Here is a 392-nt window from a genome sequence, read left to right as displayed (position 1 = left end):
GCAGGAAGCTGTAAGAGCTGTTCCAGGGAAGCTCTGCTCTCCCAGCTGCCCACTGTGTGGCCTGGAAATCTGCCCGAGTTGGGGAGAGCTCTCCAGGAGCCAGTATGAAAATAAAACTCTCAGAATTATAAATAGTACAAAAAAGGAAAGGCCTGGTGGGTGCAGCCTGTCCCCTGCCTGGAGGTGCAACCCAGCATCACACACAGGTCTCTGCCTGGGGGGGCAGCTCCTTCCCACCAACGGGCAGCCCTCCCATGGGATGCACAATTCCATGCGGGCTGAAGTGCTGGGTGGTGAAGCAGGACAGCAAAGGGAGCCCCAAGTGAAGGGAGCACTGCTGCCTCGGCCCCAGCAGAGGGCTGGGATGATGGGACACCTGGGCTGAGGGTCCC

The sequence above is a fragment of the Chaetura pelagica genome, unplaced genomic scaffold (genome assembly GCF_000747805.2).
Source record: "Chaetura pelagica isolate M959 unplaced genomic scaffold, ChaPel_1.0 scaffold576, whole genome shotgun sequence".
NCBI classification, from domain to species: domain Eukaryota; kingdom Metazoa; phylum Chordata; class Aves; order Apodiformes; family Apodidae; genus Chaetura; species Chaetura pelagica.
Note: the sequence above shows the minus strand (reverse complement) of the source record.